This window comes from Nicotiana sylvestris, chromosome 7 (assembly GCF_000393655.2).
Source record: "Nicotiana sylvestris chromosome 7, ASM39365v2, whole genome shotgun sequence".
Taxonomy (NCBI): domain Eukaryota; kingdom Viridiplantae; phylum Streptophyta; class Magnoliopsida; order Solanales; family Solanaceae; genus Nicotiana; species Nicotiana sylvestris.
The window spans coordinates 40,425,078-40,449,556 of NC_091063.1; the positions used below are offsets into that span (position 1 = coordinate 40,425,078).

Sequence of the window (24,479 nt, forward strand, 5' to 3'; positions counted from 1 at the left end):
GACAAAAATAATCATGAAAACCATCAAATACGCTTAAACAAAATTATGTACGAAGTTTTCATTACCAAATAGTCTATACATCAAAGTATACGACGCTCCATAATACATTGTACTTTGTATATGCACATGGAAAGAGAAAAAAAAGAAATCAAATGTTTTGAGCTCCTACTTGTTGAAGAACTTTATACTGCTATTTTAAGAAAAAATACAAAGGATCATATCTTCAAACTTGTCTTCGAGCAACTTCATTTTATTTTCCAGTTGTTGAAGTACTTTATCCTTGCTATTGAAAAAACAAAGAACATTAATATAATGTGCACTAAAAAAAAGTGTTGATGCTAAGTCAAGTACTAAAGGAAAGCATATAAAAAGAAACGTCAGTTAGAACTACAGAACTGTGCCAAGTGATTGTCAAGATATTCAGGGCTTAAACTGAATTTGCACTGTATGCCTTGGGAAATAAGTACTATTAAATTTTGAACTCAAAACTGTTTGTGCAACCAGAGGGTCCAGAAACATATTCAGTTATGTGAATCTATTAGAAGGAAGATTGATCATAGTTCCCTTCTCAGTGTTATCTTTGATTCATCTGCCTCCCCAACAATTAGTATATCTTGCATCAAAATACAAAAAAAAATATTTTCTCATTAAGGAATGTCTATTCTTATCCCATGTTGTAAACTCACACCATGCTTTCTTGTCAGAGATGAAACCGTTAAGTGGTGATCAGCAATAGAGTAAGAGATATTAATACTAAATTTTACCACGCATTTAAAAGAAACTTACTGAAAGGGCTAACATCTTGTTGTCAAGAATGAGGGATGGAGTGATAGAACCAGGAACATTTGTACCAAAAGGGCTACAAAGGCAAAACAAAAAGTTCAAATGCATTAGCTAATTGAAATAGATCTTCAGGCACCATAAATGTATACTAACTTCTAAAAGCAGCTCCAAAAATTAACAAAGACATTCATTATTCAATTTAGTCTACTAGAGAGGTTAACCATTTATAAGCTGAATTTCTTCAGTCCATTATATTTGATTTGTGTGATAATTGCAACAACCAAGAAGCTAACCTTAGAAGGAAGCACGTCCCAAGAATAACCATCACCGTAGTGGTAACCATCGCTAAAAATGCTCATGCCTCTTTACCCATGGTCTGATGGTTTCTTTCCATCGAAATGCATTTCCTACTACTTACCTTCGACAAAACAGCACTCTACAGACATACATAGTAATAAATTTATTCACATTGAACAAGATCATCAAAGACGCTCAAATGGAAGGTTATCCATATAGATGGATCGGGAAGAACTTCACAGAAGCACATGGCAAAATAAAACGTAGTAAAATAAGAGCACAAACATGGAATAATGGTCCATTGATGATTAACTTTTCTGAAATTTAACTAGCATGTATATCCTATGTCCTACAATATGTTAATATTATCTAAGATACTAACTTTGATTCTATTATAAATAAACCACAATGCCCTGGTCCATCAGCTCGTAATGCTACGCAATTCACATAAACTAGTTGAAAAGTTGGAAAATATAGACAACTACATATATAGTATATGATACTTATACTATTTCAGAAAGTACCCAGCTTCTTTAGTCTATTTGAACCGGTTAAAGCTACAGATAGATTAATTGATTCTTGTGAATGTACATAACATATTAGTTTGCAGCTCTTTCCCTGTTCAATATTCTGCAGAAATGCATAAAAATAAGGACAGCTAGTAACAAGGACACAACAAACTCATGAGTATATGGACATAGAACTGCTAGAGTATCTAAACTTTGAACGACCCATAACTACCATCTAACATCAACTACATCCACCACCAATCAACAAGGTAATACTAACATATTTACCTTTCTCCAACAAACCAAGCAACATTGGTTGGTCCTCAATCCACACATGAGAAGCTACAATGATATTTACTGGAGTGCTCTACCAATAATTAAACTTTCCGTTACAAAAGAAAGCCAAAAGAATACATGCTTTACTTTTTCTTTTGTTTAAAACAGTAAGAAAAAAAATACAATCATTTACATTTCATAAGATAGAGGCTAAAAGAAAATGAATACATTGTTTTCAAGAGCAAGATTCAACAAATTTCTCTGACACCTAAGAACTTCAATCCTAACAAGTATAAAGAAGATTAGACAGATCAAGAAGGCATCACATAAAAAGGAAAAAAGGAAGGCACATACGCTACTCAAGCACATTCACCAATATGAAAATGGAAATTCCGAAAACATCAATCAGCTACATATGAAAAACATATACAGAATAAGGTGGAAGAGGGAGGTTGCCTGTCTGGATTTTGTGCGATTTACCCTCTGCATAATGAAGATCTAAACCCTCACCAGCAAGTCAGGAATTATGAAGAACAGCAACCTGAATACCAAAATGGTTGAAGGAATGGTAGACAAAGGGGTTAGGGTTTTTGCCTCTTCAGAGAAGAAAGCAAAAAATTTGAGTTGTTTGCATTTAATCGATTCACTAGGGTTTGGGTAGATGCATAGATTTTGGCTAGATACGAAGGAGAGGAGATACGAAAGAGAAAAGAGCCGAGTTTGGAAGGGAGAGGGAAAATCACCGCATCAAACTTGCCGGAGAAGTGATTTTGGGAAGAGGGCGTCGGGTAGGCTGGAAAAGCCCCCATTTGGTTTTTGGGGGAAATGAGATCTGTATTTCTGCATTTCTGGAGGGATTTCCAAATTATACTAACATTGTAAAATTCACAATTGCTCCACTTGTTGTAGCGACTAATAGCCCGTTTGGCCAAGCTCCAAAACTCAGCTTATTTTGATAAGTGCTTTTTTTCAAAAGTATTTTTCTCAAAAGTACTTTTGGTGAGAAGCAGTTTGTGTTTGGCTAATTAGTTTGAAAAATGCTTTTGAGCAACAATTAGTGTTTGGCCAAGCTTTTAAAAACTGCTTCTAAGTGTATTTTTCTCAAAAGTGCTTCTCAAAAAAGTGCTTTTGGAGAGAAGCTATTTTTTTCTGCTTCTCCAAAACTGCTTCTGCTTCTCCTCAAAAGCAATTTTTTTCCTTCCAAAAGATTGGCCAAACACCTCAAATTTTGGCCAAAAAGAAGCTTGGCCAAACAAGCTATAAGTCGCCCCAAAAGACTCTTCCGTGGCGACTATCTGTAGGTCGCCACAAATACTTTGTACATCCATATTTCCCCTCGAAAACTCGATACACATTTGTGGCGATACAAAAATAGTCGCCTCTTAAAGGTTACTTTCTGTGGCGATTACAAAGGTCGCCGCTAAACCTTTCAGCTTTAGCATCAATCTTTCTAAGTCGCCACAATAACCTTATTTCTTGTGGCAACTGCTTGAGTCGCCACTAAACGTTGTCACAGAAAATCATATTTCTTGTAGTATTCAAGATTTAGTCTTCATTTCGAATTTCAACCAAGTGGATCCGAGTTGACTTTTTATTGACCTTTCTAAATATGCTAAAGACGGACTTTTTGGATACAAAGATAGTTTCTAAAGCTTATTTTGACTATTTGAGTATTAATTTGCCATATTCGAATAATTTGGAAGCTTGTGCTAAAGACAATGCAGTATTTGAGGGTTGATTTGTCCTAGAAAGAGGTAAGTGACTTGATTAACCTTGATTTGAGGAAATTAGAATGTAACTACGTCTAATTGCTATGTGTTGGGAGCGACGTATGCGCAAGGTGAGGGGTGCATATGTGTTTGCTATGGGTTAAGCATACCGGTAAAACTGACTTTTATGCTTTAATTAGATTGTGAAACTCTTTGACTATTCTTATTCATGTTGGTAGTCGTGTTGAGCTTGTTGCGATATTGGGTAGTAAGGCTATTGAAATGTTGATTTCGCGATTGGTGATAAGTGATGACTACTTTCCTTATGGCAAGTTATATTCAATCACTCTTCTTGATATTATTTGTTCTTTTCATCTTGCTTGGCAATGCTTTACATGTTTATGCGTGGTGGGAAGAGTGAATTGCACAAAAGGTGTTTTTGTGCTCGTGGGGAAGAGTAATATGCACGAGGGGTATTTCCGTGCTTGTAAGAATGAGAGTAATAATTCAAAGAGTGATGTTGTACCATTTGATTGATATCTCTTATTCCTTACTTTTACGATATAGATTGAGAGTTTGGCTATGTTGTTTCATAGTCGCATTGTCAAATGACTTAAACTTGAATTGTAGTGAAAGACTTGTTTAGTGTTATTTACATCATTATACTCCTTCGTTAATTCTTTCATTATTCCTCCTTTTATTTATTCTGCTACTACACTCACGTGTTACCTAATCGCTATCTTAGTTGCTACTTTTTTTTTGTTCTCTTAATTGCTATATCTCTCTTTATTTTCTCGTTACTTAAGTGCACAATTTTATATGTAGGTGTCTTGTCTTAGCCTCGTCATTTTTTCGTCGGAGTTAGGCTTGACACTTACAGAGTATATTGGGTCGCTTGTACTCATACTACGCTTCTGCACTTCTTGTGCAGATTTTGGCATCAGATTCCTTACTGGTACTCAAAGGATGAACTAGCTTGCTTCGTTGTGGAGACTCGAGGTAGTGTTGCATTATCGTCCGCAGGTCTTGATGTCACCCATCTTCTAGATTTTATACTGTTTAGTCGTATCAAACAGTGTATTTGTTATTTCAGACATTGTATTTAGTAGTTCTGTAGAAGCTCATTTACTCGGTGACACTAGTTCTGGGAAGATTTTAGATGGTTGTTGGATTTAGTCTTGTTACATATTGGTTTGCCTAGCAAGCGATATTGGGTGCCATCACGACCTTTTGGTTGGAAATTTGGTCATGACAAAAAATACAAATATATGCACATGAGTGTCTTTTATTTTCATAATTTTAGGAGTTGTGAATAAAGACAAAAATATTAGCACTTTTATAATTTTGTCATATTTATGTAATCAAGAATATTTAGCAATTTGAATATTAAATGAATTATTTTAATGAGTTTTAATAAGTTTGTATTATATTTAATTTATTATTTGTTTGGATCTTTTGTTTTTCGTTTTTTTTTGTATAGTAGTATATATCAATTACGTTTAAGTTTGTTGTATTAGTAAGTTAATTTTATTTGTCAAAGTTTCTTTCTTTTAAATAATAAAAAGGAAATAAAAGAGAAAACTAGAAGTAAAGAAAGACGCTAAAAGACAATATCTTTATAGGTTTTAATTGGCACCTTACGGGGTAATTTGGAAATTACAATTCCCTCTCCCCAACTCACAAAATCTTTCAGGCCCAAATTTCCTCTCTTCATCGCCTTCTTTACCGAGAGAAAGTCGGCGCAATCAGAACAACAAAGGTTTGTACTTATACTCTTTTTATTTTCAGTTGCTTTATATCTCCTTTGTCTACTATTCGTTACAGAGTTCGTACTCGAAATTGTTTAAGATATGCTTGTGGATTTATGTATTATTACTACTATTGTGTTATATTTTGGTTCAATTTTGTGTGGATTCCTTCGCTTGAGGTCTAATTGCAAATTTTACCCTTTTAAGAATTGTTGTAGTAGAATACTGTGCGCGTTTAAATGGAGGCTCTCTAGTGAGAGACTTTATATTTGTATTAGGTGGTATTTGGGAGATCTTTGGTCTTTTACGGTTGATTGAAGGTTTTCCTATTTTGGCTATTGGATGGATTATGTATTTAGAATTTTGAAGTACGGGGAACAAGGCAATACACTCTTTCTTTGTCCAACGACTTTGATCGCTACTAAGTTTTGGGTTTGATTTTTGAATTGTTTGTAAGTTGGTCCAGCTTGGAGATTGATGGTCCAACGGTCTAGGAATTGATTTCTTGTTTTCTTTCTTATTACAATTAAGTAAAATTTTGATTTCCAACCTCTTCATAATGTAGTACTCTAGTTAATGTTTAATCGAGGCTGCTTTACGGGATACTATTGTGATTTTCTGATATTAATTAGCATTGTTTACTATTCACGAACTGCCATAATCACTGACCAACATGAGAAATTTGGTAGATGGTCTAGACTATCGGCTCTCGCCTTTGTTGACAAACTAATGTAAAATGAGAAGAATGAGGTACAGTCTTCTAAGTTTGATTTTCTGTTGTATATTTGCAAATATTGCATTCTTGTATATAAAAAATGATTAGAAGCTTGAGTACAACTACATTAACTTTTGCATATGCTCACGTGGTTGTTGTAGAAAATTACTCCAATGGATCAAAGGATAATCTAAAGCAATGGATTGATCATCCAAGATTTGAGCTAATTCGTGAAGGTAAAGCACTCCTTGTGTTTGCTTCTACAAATATATTTGGATTTCTTGTTATTCATGAGTACTTTTGATCAAATGAATAAAGCGTCTAAGTAATTCCAACATGCTTGTTTAACCATGATTATCAGTGAAAATCTAGAGATTAAACTTTAGCTACTTGTTCCGACTTTGAGTTAATGAAGTCTTATCTAAAGCATCTAGACATTTCTTATCATTATAAAAAAAATTTAATGACTAGTCAGAACTATCTCTGTTATACTTCTTCTTGTTTCCCATTTCATGATGCATGATCTATTTGGGGTGCAAACAAGCATGGTGAAGAAAATTTCTTTCACTGGTGAATATGTGGGCAGAGGTTTCAGGATTGTTGTGTTGGTATGACTAAGGGGTAAGTTGTGCTTCTTAACTCATTTCTTGACTAGGTGTTCGTTTCACAGAAGCTTATTTTTTGTATGACAAACTTCACGACTTATAGGAAGTTAGAAAAATGGGAAGGACATTTGTGTAACGACTCGACCAGTCGTTTTAAGAATTAATGTCTCGATCCCCCATTAACTGCTTTCTCCGTATTTGTTTCTGCTATTTTGATTTTCTGAGATGATTTGTTTTGAGTTTCGAAGTGTTTTGGGACACTTTGTCCCTAAAAGAGAGCTTAAGCTTTAGAAATTAAACAGTAGTCGGAGCAGTATGAAGACGGCCTCGGAATGGAATTCCGTCGTATCCGTTAGCTTCGTTGGGTGATTTCGGAATTAGGGTGTGTTCGGATGACATTTTGGAGGTCTGTAACTTATTTAGGCTTGAAATGCCGAAAGTTGAATTTTTGAAGTTTCCGGTTTGATAGTAAGATTTTGATATCGGGGTCGGAATGAAATTCCGGAAGTTGGAGTAGCTTTGTAGTGTTGAATGTGATGTGCTTACAAAATTTCAGGTTATTCGGACGAGGTTTGATAGGCTTTTTGATCGAAAGCGTAATTTGAGAGTTTTTAGAGTTCTTAGGCTTGAATCCGATGTTAAATTGGTGTTTTGATGTTGTTTTGAGCATTCCGAAGGTTGTAACAAGTTTGAATGATGTTTTAGGATTGGTTGACATGTTTGGTTGAAGTCCCAGGGGCCTCGAGTGTGTTTCGGATGCTCAACGGACCATTTTTGGACTTGGAGAACGATCAATTTTTTTCTGGTTTTCTGTTGCAGACTTTTTTTCATCGCGATCGCGTGAGGAAGCTTGCGATCGCGAAGGCTTAGATGAGGTAGAAGGGATTTTGTTCTACGCGATCGCAGGAAAGGGAGTGCGAACGCGTAGTATTGGTAGAAGTTGAATCGCGAACGCGTGGGCTACGCTGCGTTCGCGATTAAGGTCGTGTATGGGCAGAACATAAAGTTCAAAATCGAGGGTCTTGAGTTCATATCACAAAATTGAATTGGGAGCTCGGTAGGAGACAAATTTTTGAAAGATTTTCGGAGGAAGTTTGCGGGTAATGATTCTTACTTCTTTTTGCTTATAACCCATTAATCTAAACATGAATTCATCATATAATTTTGGATTTGGGGTGAGAAATTAGGAAAAAATTTGAAAAAGTTTTTAGGCCTAATTTTCGAGTTTTGATTGGGGATTTGACATCGGATTTGGATAATTTTGGTATGGTTAGACTCGTGAGTGAATGTGGGTTCATAATCCGTAACTTTTATCCGATTCCAAGACATAGGCTCGGGGGGCTTTTTGGATAATTTTCTTAATTTCGCGTGTTAGCTTCGAATTAACTAGTGGAATTAGTTACTTGAAATTATATTTACATTATGCAATTGATTTGAATAGATTTGGGCTATTTGGAGCCGAGTACTCGTGGCAAGAGCGTGGTTTCGGGTTGATTTTTGAGCCGGTTCGAGGTAAGTGGCTTGTCTAACATTGTGTGGGAGAACTCCCCTTAGGATTTGATGTTGTTGATATATGAAATGCCTTGTACATGAGGTGATGAGTGCGTACATGTGCTAATTGTTGAAAATTCTGTTTTCATTACATAACTATAATTGTATTTTCTTCCCTGTTTATACTACTTGCAATTTAAGTCTACTGTTAGCTTAAGAAAGCATGTCTAATTGACTTAATTGCTTTATTTGCTCAAACTGCTTTATTTAAACTCTGTGCAGCATGCTAGGTTAGAAATACCTGTTTACATTGGTATGACATTTGGATTTAATTGAATATTTTTCGTGTTGCTGCTGTGTGTTTACCTTGGGACTACGGGACGGTATCTCGGGAGATCCTCTTGCATATTTACTTTGGGACTACGGATTTGTATTCCGACATTTATATTGGAACTACGGGACTGCACTCGGTAGATTTCCCAAGTATTGAGTATTTACATTTGAGACTATTGATCGGGATTCCGGTAGATCCCCGCGCTCTATGAATTGGACTACGGGACGACACCCGGGAAATCCACTGGATATTTACATTTGGGGACTACAAGACGGTATCTTGGGAGATCCTTAGTTATCTCTGTGTTGAGCTGTATTCCTTCTGTGATTATTTCGTCTTTGTTATAGTTGTTTCTAGTCTTATTACCCTGTGTTACTTTAATACTGCTTCTTTTCCTTATATATTATTGTATATGATCGGTAGGGTCCTGACCTTCCTCATCACCACTCGACTGAGGTTAGGCTTGACACTTACTGGGTACCGTTGTGGTGTGCTTATGCTCTTTCCTGCACATGTTTTCCCCGTGTGCAGATCCAGGTTCTTCGACTCAGTCCTACTATCTTTGAGGCGAAGCGATTCTTCAGAGATTTCGAGGTATATCTGTCGCGTCTGCAGATCGAGAAATCTCTCTCCATTCTCTCTTATAGTTATAGCCTTTATGTATTTACTTTTGTTTAGATATTCTGGAGTTAGACACTTGTAGTTATTTAATAGCTTATGATTTCATGAGATTTTGGGTTTTGGTAAGTGTTCAGTTTTAGAGTTATATTTGTATATGCCGAGCGACATTTTAGACCTTCATTATGTTTATTCCGCAGTTTTTATTAGTTTTATCTATTTTCCCTTTTCCCGCAATTATTAGGCTTACGACTAGGTGTCATCACGATAGTTCACGTAGGACGAACTAAGGTTGTGACAAGTTGGTATCAAAGCTCTAGGTTATAGGAGTTATGAATCACAAGCTGGTTTATTAGAGTCTCACGAATCGATACGGAGACGTCTGTACTTATCTACGAGAGGTTTTGAAACTGTTAGGAAAATTCCACTTCATTTGATTTCCTTGTCGTGCGAGATTTTTGATTCACAATTCTAAACTTCTGTCTTCTATTCTCTCACAGATGGTGAGGACACGTGTTACCAGAGATGATCAGGCACTCGCGCCCCCTACTGGAGCCGTCAGAGGCTGGGGCTGGGGTAGAGGTCGAGGACGCGTCGTGGTGCAGCCAGAGCACCCGTGCGAGCTGCCACCGAGGTGCCACCAGCAGTTCCAGTTGGAGTCCAGACACCTGATACGTCTACTGCTACTACTACTCCAGCTCTTCCAGAAACTCTTGCATAGTTCATGAGCATGCACACCACTCTGGCTCAGGCAAGGTTGCTTCCCCTTACTGCAACCACATCTCAGGCCGGGGGAGGAGCATAGACTCCTGTCGCCTGCACTCCTGAGCAGCGAGTACATGTTGATCAGGTCCTAGAGATTATTCCTGTACAGCCTGCAGCTCCAGATCAACCTGAGGACAGGGCAACGACTTCCGAGGATGAGCATCAGAGGCTTGAGAGGTTCAAGAAGTACAAGCCTCTTGTATTCAGTGGTCTAGCATCAAATGATGCTGTGAGATTTCTAGATGAGTGCTACTGTATCCTCCGTACTATGGGTATATCAGGATCGAGCGGGGTTTTCTTCACTACCTTCAAGCTTCGAGGAGCCGCCTATAAGTGGTGGTGTACTTATGAGTTAAATAGTCTGGATGAGGCAGCTTCCCTAACTTGGACTCAGTTTTCAAATATATTCCTGAGAGAGTATGTTCCTCAAAGCCTCAGGGACGCATGGCGCGCAGAGTTTGAACATTTGCGCCAGTGTGTTATGACTGTATCAGAGTATGCTGTTCATTTCACTATCTTGGCTAGGCATGCACCAACTTTGGTTTCTACTATTCGCGAGTTCGCGAGAGGGTTCGCCAATTTATTGAAGGGATCATTCCCAACATCATGTCTAGCATGGCTCGTGAGATGGATATTTCTTATCAACAGGTAGTGAGCATTGCTAGGAGAGTGGAGGGTATGCATGCTCGGGATAGAAAGGAGAGGGAGGCCAAGGGGTCTCGAGAGTCGGGCCATTATTCTAGTGCTCGTGCTCCAGCTGCAGTTCATCATAGTAGGGGTTATATGAGTCGGCCCGTTCATTCAGCTCTTCCAGCTGCCAATGGTATTCTAGCTCTTCATAGACCCTATAAACCTTATTATGAACCTCTAGTATCTAGTGCGCTTCCTACATAGGGTGCTTTCAGTGGTCAGTCCAGCAGACCTGACCTGAGCTAGTCATAGCAGCCACTTCCTTCCAGAGCTTGTTTTGAGTGTGGTGACACATGCCATATAGTGAGGGATTGCCCCAGACTTAGGAGGGGTGCACCTCCACTGACTTCTCAGCCATAGCGTGCCTCGTAGAATTCTCAGGCTATGATTATAGCACCAGTTGCTACCCAACCTGCCCAGCCAGCTAGAGGTGGAGGTCGGGGAGGTAGAGGTCGCCCTAGAGGGGGAGGCCAGGCCAGATATTATGCCTTTCTTGCCCGCACCGAGGCTGTCGCCTCTGATTCTGTCATCACAGGTATTGTCCTGGTTTGTCATAGAGATGCATCGGTTTTATTCGATCCAGGCTCTACCTATTCTTATGTGTCTTCTTATTTTGCCCTGCATTTGGGTGTATCTCGGGATTCTTTGAGTTCCCCTATTTATGTTTCTACTCCTATGGGAGATTCTCTTGTTGTGGACCGCGTTTATCGGTCGTGTGTGGTTGCTCTTAGTGGTTTTGAGACCAGAGCTGATTTATTATTACTCAGCATGATAGATTTTGATGTTATCTTAGGCATGGACGGGTTTTCGCCCCATTATGCTATTCTTGATTGTCACGCCAAAACTGTGACGCTGGCTATGCCAGGTGTACTGTGAGTAGAGCGGAAGGGTACCTTAGATCATACTTCCAGTAGAGTTATTTCACTCCTTAAGGCTTAACATATGGTTGAGAAGGAGTGTGACGTGTATCTAGCTTATGTGAGAGATGCCAGTATTGATACCCCTACAATTGATTCAGTCCCTGTAATACAAATTTTTCTGATGTGTTTCCAGCTGATCTTCTAGGCATGCCGCCCGATAGAGATATTGATTTTGGCATTGATTTGTTGCCGGGCACTCAGCCCATTTCTATTTCTCTATATTGTATGGCCCCTCCTAAGTTGAAAGAGTTGAAGGATCAGTTACAGGAATTGCTTGATAAGGGTTTTATTCGGCTTAGTGTATCACTTTGGGGTGTTTCTGTCTTGTTTGTGAAGAAAAAGGATGGTTCTATGCATATGTGCATTGATTATTGCCAGTTGAACAAAGTTACAGTAAAGAACTGTTATCCTTTGCCCCGTATTGATGATTTGTTTGACTAGCTATAGGGTGCACGAGTGTTTTCTAAGATTGACTTGCGTTCAGGTTACCATCAGTTGAAGATTCGGGAGCCAGATATACTGAAAACTGCTTTCAGGACTTGATATGATCATTATGAGTTCCTTGTTATATCATTTGGGTTGACCAATGCCCCAGCAGCCTTCATGCATTTGATGCACAATGTGTTCCGGCCATATCTTGACTCGTTCATCATTGTCTTTATTGATGATATTTTGGTATACTCTCGGAGTAGGGAAGATTACGAGCAGCATTCGAGGACATTGCTTCAGACTTTGAGGGAAAAAAAGTTATATGCAAAGTTCTCGAAATGTGAGTTTTGGTTGGATTCCGTGGCATTCTTAGGCCACGTGGTATCGAGAGAGGGTATTCAGGTGGATTCGAAGAAAGTGGAAGCAGTGCAGAGTTGGCCCAGACCATCCTCAGCTATAGAGATCCGCAGTTTTCTTGGCTTGGCGGGTTATTACCATTGATTTGTTGAGGGGTTTTCATCTATTGCAGCCCCTATGACCAGACTAACTCAGAAGGGTGCTCCGTTCCAGTGGACAGAAGAGTGTGAGGCAAGCTTTCAGAAGCTCAAGTCATCTTTGACTACAACCCCAGTTTTGATATTGCCTATAGGTTCGGGGCCTTATACTGTCTATTGTGATGCCTCGAGGATTGGCCTTGGTGCGGTTTTAATGCATGACGGTAGGGTGATTGCCTACGCGTCCAGACAGTTGAAGGTACAAGAGAAAAATTATCATGTCCATGATCTCGAGTTAGCTGCTATTGTTCACGTCTTGAAGATCTGGCGCCAGTATTTGTACGGTGTGCTTTGTGAGATTTCTACTGATCACCAGAGTTTGCAGCATTTGTTCAAGCAGAAGGACCTTAACTTGCGTTAAAAGAGGTGGTTAGAGCTGCTGAAGAACTATGATATCACTATTTTGTATCACCCGGGCAAGGCCAATGTGGTGGTCGATGCCTTGAGTCGTCGGGCAGAGAGTTTGGGCAGTTTGGCTTATTTACCAACAGCAGAGAGGCCCATGGCGATGGATGTCCAGGCCTTATCCAGCCAGTTTGTGAGATTGGATCTTTCGGAGCCCAATCAGGTTCTAGCTTATGTGGTCTCTCGGTCTTCCTTATTTGATTGTATCAGGGAGCGTCAGTATGATGACCCTCATTTGCTCATCCTCAAGGACAAGGTTCTGCACGGTGATGCCAGAGATGTGACTATTAGTGATGTCGGGGTATTGAGGATGCAGGATTGGGTATGTGTACCCAATGTTGATGGGCTTCGGGAGTTGATTCTAGAGGAGGCCCATAGTTTGCGGTATTCCATACATTCGGGTGCCGCGAAGATGTAGTAGGATTTGAGGTAGCACTATTGGTGGAAGCGTATGAAGAAAGATATAGTTGGCTTTGTAGCTTGGTGTCTCAATTGTCAGCAGGTGAAGTACGAGCACCAGCGACCGGGTGGGTTGCTTCAACAGATAGAGATTCCGGAGTGGAAGTGGGAGAGGATCACCATGGACTTCGCAGTTGGACTCCCACGAACATTAAGGAAGTTCGATGCCATTTGGGTGATTGTGGATCGGCTGACCAAGTCCGCGCATTTCATTCCTTTGTGTACTACCTATTCTTCAGAGCGATTGGCGGAGATTTATATCCGGGAGATTGTTCATCTACATGGTATTCCAGTTTCCATCATTTCAGATAGAGGTACTCAGTTCACATCACGGTTCTGGAGGGCCGTACAATATGAGTTGGGTAATCGGGTGGAGTTGAGTACAACATTTCACTCCTAGACAAACGGACAGTCCGAGCACATTATTTAGATTCTTGAGGATATGCTCTGTCGTGTGTGATGGAGTTTGGAGGTTCTTGGGATCAGTTCTTGCCACCGGCAGAGTTTTCCTACAACAACAGCTATTAGTCCAGCATTCAGATGGCACCGTACGAGGCTTTATATGGTAGGCGGTTTAGATCCCCAGTGGGTTGGTTTGAGCCGAGTGAGGCTAGATTATTAGGCAAAGACTTGGTTCAGGATGCTTTGGAGAAGGTTAAGGTGATTTAGGATAGACTCTGTACAGCCTAGTCTAGATAGAAAAGTTACGCAGAACGGAAGGTTCGTGATGTTTCCTATATGGTTGGAGAGCGGGTTTTGCTTCGAGTTTCGCCTATGAAGGGCGTTATGAGATTTGGAAAGAAAGGAAAATTGAGTCCGAGGTTTATTGGTCCCTTTGAGATATTGCAGCGTGTTGGGGAGGTTGTTTATGAGCTTGCCTTACCTCCCAGCTTGGCAGGAGTTCATCCGATATTTCATGTTTCAATGCTCGGGAAGTATCACGGTGATCCGTCGCACGTGTTGGATTTCAGTTCAGTCCAGTTGGACAAGGATCTATCTTATGTTGAGGAGTCGGTGGTAATATTGGACAGGTAGGTTCGAAAGCTGAGGTCAAAGAACATTGCATCAGTGAAGGTTCAGTGGCGAGGTCAGTCGGTCAAAGAGACGATCTGGGAGACCGAGCAGGATATGCGCAGTTGTTACCCTCATCTTTTCACCACTTCAAGTATGTCTCTATGCTCGTTCGAGGGCGAACGAATGTTTTAAGTGGGGGAGGATGTAACGACCGGCCGGTCGTTTTAAGAGTGAATTCCCCACTCCCCCATTAATTGCCTTCCCCGTGTTTGTTTCTGTTGTTTTGATTTGCCGGGATGATTTATTTTGAATTTCGGAGTGTTTTGAGACACTTAGTCCCTAAAAGAGAGCTTAACCTTTAGAAATTGAACCGTAGTCGGAGCAGTATGAAGACGGCATCGGAATGGAATTCTGTCGATTTCGTTAGCTCCGTTGGGTGGTTTCGGACTTAGGGGCGTGTTCGGATAGTGTTTTGGAGGTCCGTAGCTTATTTAAGCTTGAAATGCCGAAAGTTGAATTTTTGAAGTTTCCGGTTCGATAGTGAGATTTTGATATCGGGGTCGAAATGAAATTTCAGAAGTTGGAGTAGCTCCGTAGTGTTGAATGTGACTTGCTTGCAAAATTTCAGGTCATTCGGACGAGATTTGATAGGCATTTGATCGAAAGCGTAATTTGAGAGTTTTTGGAGTTCTTAGGATTGAATCCAATGTTAAATTGGTGTTTTGATGTTGTTTTGAGCGTTCCGAAGGTTGAAACAAGTTTGAGTGATGTTTTATGATTGGTTGGCATGTTTGATTGAGGTCCCGGGGGCCTCGGGTGTGTTTCGAACGCTCAACAGACCATTTTTGGACTTGGAGAAGGATCGGATTTTTTCTGATTTTCTATTGCATGCTTTTCTTCATCGCGATCGCATGAAGAGGCTCGCGATCGCGAAGGCTTAGATGAGGCAGAGGGGATTTTGTTCTACGCGATCGCGGGAAAGGGAGTGTGAATTCGTAGTATTGGTAGAAGTTGAATCGCGAACGCGTGGGCTACGCCGTGTTCGCGAAGAGGAAGAAGTGAGGCATCTAAGGAGTGAGAGTTTGCGGGTAATGATTCTTAACTCATTTTTGCTTATAACCTATTAATCTAAACATGAATTCATCATCTAATTTCGGATTTGGGGTGAGAAATTGGGGGAAAATTTGGAAAAGTTCTTAGGCCTAATTTTTGAGTTTTGATTGGGGATTTGATATCGGATTTGGATAATTTTTGTATGGTTAGACTCGTGAGTGAATAGGAGTTCATAATTCATAACTTTTACCCGATCCCGAGACGTGGGCCCGGGGGACTTTTTGGGCAATTTTCTTAATTTCGCGTGTTAGCTTCGAATTAATTAGTGGAATTAGTTATTTGAAAGTTATATTTACATTATGTAATTGATTTGAATAGATCTGGGTCATTTGGAGTTGAGTACTCGTGGTAAGAGCATGATTTCGGGTTAATTTTTGAGCCGGTTCGAGGTTAGTGGCTTGCCTAACCTTGTGTGGGGGAACTCCCCTTAGAATTTGGTGTTGTTGATATATGAAATACCTTGTACGTGAGGTGACGAGTGCGTACATGTGCTAATTATTGAAAATCATGTTTTCATTACGTAACTATAACTGTGTTTTCTTCCCTGTTTATACTACTTGCAATTTAAGCCTACTGTTAACTTAGGGAAGCATGTCTAATTGACTTAATTGTTTTACTTGCTCAAACTGCTTTATTTGAACTCTGTGCAGCATGCTAGGTTAGAAATACCTGTTTACCTTGGTATGAAATTTGGATTTAACTGAATATTCTTCGTGTTGCTGCTGTGTGTTTTCCTTGGGACTATGGGACGGTATCCCGGGAGATCTCCCTTCATGTTTACTTTGGGACTACATATTTGTATTCCGGTAGATCCCCCTGCACATTTATATTGGAACTACGGAATTGCACCTGGTAGATTTCCCAATACTGGGTATTTACATTTGAGACTACGGATCGGGATTCCGATAGATCCCCGCGCACTATGAGTTGGACTACGGGATGACACCCGGGAGATCCACTGGATATTTACATTTGGGTACTATAGGATGGTATCTTGGGAGATCTCCAATTGTTATCTTTGTATTGAGTTGTATTCCTTCGGTGATTATTTCGTCTCTGTTATAGTTGTTGCTACTCTTATTACCCCGTGTTACTTTAATACTGCTTTTTTTCCCTTATATATTATTGTATATGACCGGTAGGGCCCTGACCTTCCTCGCCACTACTCGATCGCGGTTAGGCTTGACACTTACTGGGTACCGTTGTGGTGTACTCATGCCCTTTCCTACACATGTTTTCTCTATGTACAGATCCAAGTTCTTCGATTTAGCCCTACTATCCTTGAGGCGAGGCGATTCTTTAGAGACTTCGAGATATATCTGCTGCGTCTGCAGACCGAGGAGTCCCTCTCCATTCTTTCTTGTAGTTATAGTGTCACGACCCAAACCGATAGGCCGCGACGGGCACCCGGTACCTTACTCAACTGAGTACCAACATAACGTATATTTCTTAATATATCATCATATACACATGACATACAAGCCTAATAGGCCAACATGATCCTTTATAAACTCAAAACACAGGCCGACAAGGTTGTACAATATTTTATGTATACGACATATGTCTACAAACCTCTTAGAGTACATAAATATCATAAAGGTCGGGACAGAGTCACACCATACCAAACAATACACGTCTAAATCATAATAACCAAACGAGCAACTCCGAAGCAAATGGAGCGCACCAACATCTTCCGTTGAGCTGATAGCCTACTTGGAAGGCTCTCGAGCTGTCTATCGGAACCTGCGGGCATGAAACACAGCGTCCCCAAGCAAAAGGGACGTCGGTACGAATAATGTACCGAGTATGTAAGGCAAATAAATAAATATATAAGAGACATGGAATACATATAGAGTACATGACTCAACCTGCAAGTCTGAATAACTTTGTAAATCATAAATTACTTTTAGTGTCATGCGTATGCGTATGAATGACATGTCGTACATAAGTACATGTTTCATAATATCATCAGCCTCTGAGGGCATCCCATCATATCATATCGGCCATTATTGGCAAAATCATCATCGTATACCAGCTAATCAGGTGGTAGTGCGTATGTAACGCTATAACCTTCCCCATATCCCATATACATATATATACATACATATATACGCGTATATAACGCAGTTTGAATCATATTTACATATATATATATATAGCTGTTTGAATCATATTTACATATATACGCGTATATAACGCTGTTTGAATCATATTTCAGCTACTGTGGGCAACATCATCATCATATACCAGCTGATCAGGTGGCGGTGCGTATATAACGCCATAACCTTTCCCATATCTCATATACATACATATACATACATATATACGCGTATATAACGCCATCTGGTCATGGGTCAATGCACATGAATGCAATGCATGAAAAGTACGTTAATAAAATCTTTCGGAGTTTCATAAGATCATTTTGCCTTTGAGTAATATCATAAAGTAAACTCTTTTCAACTTTCATATTTTTCTGAGACCCATGAACAGATGATAAAATATTATGACACACGAAATTTCAAGAACATAGATATCTCTAATACCTCTATGAATAGAGTCATTCATGGAATTTGTGCATTTGCACATTTCGTTCGTATCGTATGGATCATGCCAAAAGAAAGAAGGGATAGCCTTAATATACCTGGAGATGGGAAAAATCCGTATAATATTCTTAAAAAGTTTGCACCGCACTCGTTTAGATTCACAAAATCTCACGTTGCTATTGTGCTAAGAAATCTCATTGGAATCTGAAGATGGCGCTGCACTACTTATACGAAACAACCACCAAACAAAGATATTTTAGTCCAAAACTTTCTCACCGTGTTTTCCTCCCATCTGACCTCTAAGTTTCCATTTGAGATCCTATAGTTTATCTGTGATTTCAGTATCATATGCTTTCAAATTCTTGTTGATGAGAGCAACCAACTCTTTTGCACTTGATTTTGTAGGAAATGTTATCTACATAAGGAAATTCAATAGGAAACCATTAAAAGGAGACCAAGACATCTAACTTTTCCATTTTGAGACCAATATAGTGTAGCTTGTCAAATAACTTTGTAGTATCTTTCTCAATTAGTAGACCGTTACCCTTTTAATGCTTTTCGCCCAACTTCCAAAATAAAGATGACACCCAAAGTTTGAATGGCCACCTTTCATGCCAAATGATGAGTCATTTAATATGTTTCAAGTGCTGCCACATTTTTTTTACTTTTGTCTTTATCCAAAGACTTTAATAAATCCACCACAATTATTAATTAACTAGGTAATGTCCTATTACCCAATAATTAACTAATTACCTTCATAATTAAGAATTATTTCCACTTACTTAAAATACTATTCACTTTTCGCACACGTTATACATCTTACTATCATGGTCATGTGGTACCTTGTATGGTACTAGTCCATAAATATCGAGTATTAACACTCAACCCATATTTTATCCCAACATGCCAAACTTGGACGAAAATTCAATTTCTTTGACTAGCTTCCACTCTCACCTTCACAAATTTATTCTTCACTTGTTTGAAATAGCATAATCCTTATAATCTCCAAATAATCTTTTCCTTGTACTGATATCAATTTCCTTACGACAAATTCAACGTACAACACTACAGGGTGCAACATCGTCGTAATTTAATACTGCGAAGCATAGCATCATTGTAATGTAGTACTGCAGGACGTAATATCGATATAATATTGCGGGGCGTAATATCATTCCTCCCTTTGGAACATTCGTCCTCGAATGTTGACTGATTCTCTTATCATTTTTGTAACTTATTGCTCTTGTGAATACATTAATACTCTTCTTGCCATTCAAGCAGTTGTTCTGTGAATAAATCCAAAGTCTAGGGTATTCCCCTCTTTAGTCTTTTTGCTCATATCATGACCTATGGTCGAAATCTTCCTAATCTTGCAACTTCTGTTACCTCTTGTCATGCGGCCTGTATGACCCTGGCTTGTAGGTGAACTTATGCGATTCATCTTTCCTTTTTTCATTTTACCTTTTAGTCAATCTGTAGGCCTTACTTTGTATATACAAGGCTTAATAGGATGTCTCTCTGGGCCTCTATAGGTATATTGAAGTCCTTTGCTCGATATGTTGTTGGATTTACGAATATTGCTATATCTTATCGCATAAGTCCGTTTAACCATCCGTATGAATTTACTCCCATAACTCTTACTTTAATTTATCGTTGCTCAGGCTACCAAGTCCCAGCTTACTCTCGTTGCTCATTCCATATGTATAAATTTAAGTCTTTTAATGCTTCCCCATTACTGTTCATCTTTAGAATAACGACCTAATTTTATCACATACTTTGTAACTTTTGTCCATCCATTGTTGATTCACCTCAATATTGATCTACAATATACTACTGATAACTTAACCTTTTATGTAATATTGTTGCTAGGATTCACGTTTTATCGGGGAACGTCTGAAATGATTAGATTGATCCACCTGGGATGATACCCTGTTTCATAACCATACCTCACAACATTCTAATGTGATTCAACTTGCGTGGGTACTTTAATCCTGTCCAATTCATAAGATTCGTGTTTTTTTTCTTTGTTGAATCATTACTCAATCGAAGGCCCAAACATCATCTTTTATCTATCACAATTGCACCCTCATTCTATTACCAAGGTGACATTCTAAATGCTATTAGTCTTAGACTCCTTTGAGTTCATTCAGGCTATAGTGAGCTTTGTATAATTTAGAGAAACCATATGCTCTTTTTGTTTTCATGGGTTTAATCCTGAGGACTTATCCATTTTTGTTACCTTCTCACTTGCCCTTTCTTATCCTTACTCTTGTCTTCTAGAACCTTGTCGCTTCACCATACAATGGCTTGCGACCTACACAACTCTATTTATATTACTTGCAACCTTTCAACTTGCTTGCATCATAGATTTCCTTATGTCATTCTGGGACATCAAGCGAGATATCACATCGTCTCTAACTCTTCTTTACTATCTTAATTAGCCTCCTCGATACCTATAAACTATAGGCTATGAGATATGCCACTGACTATGCCGCTATCATTCCTGGATATTGAATCCCAGCACTTCTAGCCTTCTATCCGAAGTATGGACTATTCGCATATTCTGCCTTTGAGTATCTCGTACGCTGTTCACTTTTACCTTACTTACTTAAAATCTCGTATCGTATCTTTTATCTCCTTCATAACCTCCCTTCCATCTAGGTGTAATTCACGTCCATAACTTGAAGCTTTATTATAATACTCGTACCTTTGGTACATACACAATCTAGTGGGAGCTTCGTACTGATTTCTTATGAGGCCGGTACTTCTTCTAACTAGCTTCCTTGTAGAGCCATTATATATTATGGTTGTTGTGCTATATCTCTTGAACATCTGATATTAATAGTGATTTTGTCATGTTCTCAAGCACAAATTCTATAATTTTTCTAGGTCCAATAATCAGACTCCTGATTTACTTGGGTGATGTAATTCTTTAGTTTCCTCTTCCTTCTGATCAGCCTTTACGTAGGCTTAACTATTTTCCGGTCTGTGGCTCATGGTATCAGTTATTACCTTAGCCTTTCATGGGCATTATGAAATATCCATGATACAATCTTCTAACGATTCAATCCTTTGTCTATGCCCTCGGCTCAATTCTTTCTTTTAACTTATACCGGAGTCTTCTATGGTTGTATGATTGTCAACAAATATGTTGCCTGGATAATGCTCCAAAATCTTGAGTGTATCCATAACGTACTAACTCTGGATCATTGATCAAATAATTCTTCCGTTCCATCTTAGCTTTCTTTCAACGTAAGCTATTACTTTTCCTGGTCTTTCTGCCCCTTGTTGCATCCATACTTAGCTTATCTTAGTGCCCACACTTGCTAGAGCTTTCATACAACTCATATGATCTCGAATATTACTTTTAATTCTTACTTCCCGTTTATTAGCCACGGTAGGTGCCATTTTCCTTTGGAGTGCTTACAATGTTATTGCGAGATTATTGTTACACGACCATTTCCTCTTTAGGTCGTTGTGCTTAGATTGAAGCCTTCTTTCTTATCTCCCCAGCTAGTCTTTCGTTGTAGTACTTAGGGAGAACCCTTGACTCTCATAAAGCTGTGAGCTTATTACGGACCTTTTTGATGTCCTTTCTTGCCTATAATCATCTGTAGCTGCTTACTTCCATGCCTTTGTGCTTGTATGGTTGTTTCTGAACTAATATTTTGACTGCCTTCCTAGTGACACTTTCTTTTATCCCTGTAACACTCATACGGTACCTTTAACTACCCCGACTCTTGTTTGAATATATCTCAAGTTTTATAGTGATATTTTTCGAGGCTGAATTCTCCATGTTGGGTTCTACTATGTTTACCTTACACGATCTGATGACTCGTCTGTAACCTCTTGTTTAGCCATAACTGGGATCTTCCTGACCAATTACTAACTACTCGTTGGACCATTCTCATATCAATATTCCTCGTAATCTTTCTTGGATTATTTCCTTTGTCTTAACTTACATCTCGCGCAGTCTCTTTATTTATTAATAACAGCTCGGGCAGGAACCTTTACTTCCTTTCCTTGACGTCGTGCTTGCACAATATTCTTGAATCGTAACGTATTTGTAAGATTGGATAAGTGTCATATCATTCCTCTTTCATTTATCGCATTCTTCCTTTACCACTCCATAGTTACTAGTACCATTTAATTCTAACTTAATGCCACATCACTCCATATCCCCCCCTTTAGGGGAGTACTAAGAGTTGGAGCTACGACGACCTACCTATAGATGTTTCACCTTTTCATCCTTGACATCCTTTCACATCATCGATGACCCTTACTCGTCTTGCGGTAATCCTTTCGTACCAAGGATAGCAAAATTCCTTAATCACGAGGGTGAAACTTAGTATAACTGGCACATACAATCCCTTAAGATGAACTTTGCTCACATTGCTTGCTGTAGGGAAGTGTCTTCCTGAATGACCATTCTCTAAACTTCTCATGAATCTTCTTTTATCGTCCATTCTATTATTGGCGGAACAAAATCTGAAATTCTTATGATGGCAGCTATTATTAGTCACTCAGTCCCTAATTCATGTTTAGTTTATCTTGTTCACCAATCCATACTGGTTCTATTACTCTTGGGTCTGCCTTTTCCTCTTGGTAATCGCGTTAGAGTTGCGGACTTATTTCTCGAAATGAGAACATGACTGTATGGCCTATACTCTTTCATTGTCTCAAGGCCTGTCATCTTTTGTCTTTCCCTTTACTTGATTGTAAATTATGTAATACTGTCATCATTTTTTTTGACCTACCGTTATCATCCGTGTATCATATCTTACTCATAATGCTTCATTAACTCTTTTCCCATCTCCCTCTAATTATCTATGTCTACTGCTTTATTCTAAAAACTCGAATACAACATTGTTTTGCCTTTGGCTCCCCTTGCTTCATCCCTTGGCTCTTACAGTTGCCTAGCATTCTTTCTTTATCGAGGTGGGAGCCACACTAAGGTAATATTTATTCCTTCAAGGCATCCAGTGCTCATATCTAGCTTTAATATTTTAGGGTGCACCATGTAGGTGTCTCACGAGGAGATCTACTAGCACACTTGCAATATCCTTTGGAAATGTCAACCGTCACAAACAATTCATCCATCATATCTTCTTATACTGCTTCTATTAACCCCCATAGGGCATATCTGGAATGGGTGCGACCAATTGTATATACCTCTGTTACTATTGAATATAACTCAAAAAGCTTATGTTCCTTTGCTCAATTATAAACGTCGTTAGTCTTCATTAATTGGGTACCTCGTACTTTTCTTCACCTTGCTTCTTTTACTTCTTGAAAGCATTGTCTTTCACCATAAAGGTGAATAAATATTCTTGCCTTAAGGCTTCTTATCAGGAAGCTTGCACCTTTCAGTACACCCATTGTCACACCTCCTTTTTCCTACACCCCCGGAAGGGAGTTTATTCTAATTTAAGTGACAATCGAAACGGGATTATTTTATTTAAAATTCAGAGTCGCCACTTGGGATATTTATGGTGTCCCAAGTCACCGGTTTTAAATCCAGAATCGAGGAAAGATTGACTCTAAAGATTGACTCTGTTTTACAGTCCGCGAACACAGAAATCCGGGTAAGGAATTCTGTTAACCCGGGAGAAGGTGTTAGGCATTCACGAGTTCCGTGGTTCTAGCACGGTCGCTCAACTGTTATTGTTGGCCTAATTATCTGATTTTAATACATGTTTTAGTCTATGGTTTAATTTTAACTTATTAACCGCTTTTAATCATTTTTAGGAAGATTCAACGTTATTTAAAAAACACGCCTTGAACCATGCCACATGAAATGCACCCGCGATCCACGACATATTTTATTTAACGTTATTGAGAATTGGAGTTGGGTCACATGAAATGCACACCCGAGTTTAAGGAAATTAATTTAAATAGCGCGCCTAAAGCAACTATGCACTTTCAAGTTAATGACATAGTTTGCGAGGGCCATGCAAAATTTAACTAATGGCACACCTCGATTTCTGAAGGGATTAAAATTAATTAAGTGAGGGCCATGGGTTTAGGGGTTTTATTTGACATGGCACGCCTCAACCTATTCATGGAAACACAAGTGGAATAAATAAAAATGTTATGGACACATACCAACAGAACTAATGTTCAATTTATTTTTCCCATACCAGTTAGTAAATGTCACAACGTGATTCTAAATCATGCCAACTCAATGCACCTATCTCATCTTATACATAAATTATGTTGATATGCGTCCAATTTAAATTTTAAAATATCAATTTATACTTTAAACAATTAGAAACAAAAGAACGATTGATTCTTCCGAACACACAAAAAAAAGTATAAAAAGGGTGGCTATTTTTAGTGTCACCTAGCTAATCATTGAAATACTTAAGGTGTAGAAGTTAAAACTAATGTACCTGCTTATGCTTATATACAAAGGAATCCGTTATCCTTAGATTTTCTGTAAGCTACTTGTCATACACATCAAAGTTGCACCATGATTATATTAGCTTAATCCATCGTAGCCCGT

General features: G+C 38.9%; 2 long non-coding RNA genes across 7 annotated transcripts in view; one reads left to right on the plus strand and one right to left on the minus strand.

Moving 5' to 3' along the window:
* Nucleotides 1–28: 28 nt before the first annotated feature.
* On the minus strand, nt 29–2,676 carry LOC104238798 (uncharacterized). Its single transcript, XR_713964.2, has 4 exons — nt 2,322–2,676; nt 1,077–1,219; nt 787–859; nt 29–283 (listed from the first exon to the last, which is right to left on the minus strand). It is a non-coding gene; the product is annotated as an uncharacterized lncRNA (long non-coding RNA).
* Nucleotides 2,677–5,238: 2,562 nt separating this feature from the next.
* Nucleotides 5,239–24,479, plus strand: part of LOC104238799 (uncharacterized) — a 32,277-nt gene continuing 13,036 nt past the window's right edge. For 2 of the 6 annotated variants that reach the window (XR_011401019.1, XR_011401022.1), the window contains exons 1-4: nt 5,239–5,333; nt 6,199–6,658; nt 8,084–8,154; nt 8,999–9,061. This is a non-coding gene — a long non-coding RNA (uncharacterized lncRNA). Of the gene's footprint in view, nt 5,334–6,011; nt 6,073–6,198; nt 6,659–8,083; nt 8,155–8,998; nt 9,209–9,585; nt 15,410–15,752; nt 15,824–24,479 lie in introns of those variants that run through there. The other 4 variants (XR_011401021.1, XR_011401020.1, XR_713966.2 and 1 more) reach the window with 4 other exon arrangements.